We start from the raw sequence: 960 nt of genomic DNA, 5'->3' as shown, positions 1-960 counted from the left end.
GTTCAGGTTTAGAAAGAAAATCACCAACTAGTATTTAGAAGGGTGGGGAAGTCAATTTTTTTGAGACGAACATATCAAGAGTAAGATACAATCAGATGTTTCACTGAGCAATTTGTAGTCACAAACATTATTAAAGCAGTCAGTAAGCTTTTTTTTCAAGGAAATGATTATCTCAAGATGGTATAGGGATATCTTAACATTCTGCCACCTTCCTGTGGAAATGGAAGCAGGTACTGTTTGTGATTGCCTCCTGTTCCTAACAGAGATGGATACCAAAGCAATACCAGTAAGAATTATTTCATGGTCAGACATCAGAACAGGCTGCCCAGGGAGGTGGAGAAGATGCCATCCCAGCAGGTATTTAAGAAACTTGCAGATACCGTGCTTAGGAATGTGGTTTAACAGTGGACTTGCAGTGTTAGGTACATGATTGGACCTGATGATCTTAAAGGCTTTTGCTAACCTAGATGATTCTACTGAGAACACCCTCAGTGGTAATTCATGAATTTCTTCTGTGGCAAAGACATCCCAAGAATTACAAAGGCAACAGATGCACAGCAACCAAAAGCTCTCCATAGAATTCAACAGAAGACTTCATTAAGAGTCTAACGTGCAGGAGACAATGAGTTTAAGGAGTAAATTACAGAATTGCAATGATTAAAAGAGACCTCAAGAGATCACTGAGTCCAAACCCCCACTAAAGCAGGTAAAGTAAAAGTTCGCAACTCAGTATTCCCTTCCAGGACATGGGCAGCAGGACAAATCTGCTAACTTTGCAAAGACTGCCACAAATGAAAGACAGGAACAGCTACCTGTACCTCTTCTCATAGTGTGAGAAGAGAAATTCAGAATTCAAACACAGAAGTTACTTCAAAAAACTAAAAAAAAAAAATATATCAAAGCTTCCCTCTCTGAACACACCTACAAGACTTATCTGGTCCTTTTTTCCCCCCCCCCGAT

Source organism: Meleagris gallopavo, chromosome 13 (assembly GCF_000146605.3).
Source record: "Meleagris gallopavo isolate NT-WF06-2002-E0010 breed Aviagen turkey brand Nicholas breeding stock chromosome 13, Turkey_5.1, whole genome shotgun sequence".
Taxonomy (NCBI): domain Eukaryota; kingdom Metazoa; phylum Chordata; class Aves; order Galliformes; family Phasianidae; genus Meleagris; species Meleagris gallopavo.
This window is presented reverse-complemented; position numbering follows the sequence as displayed.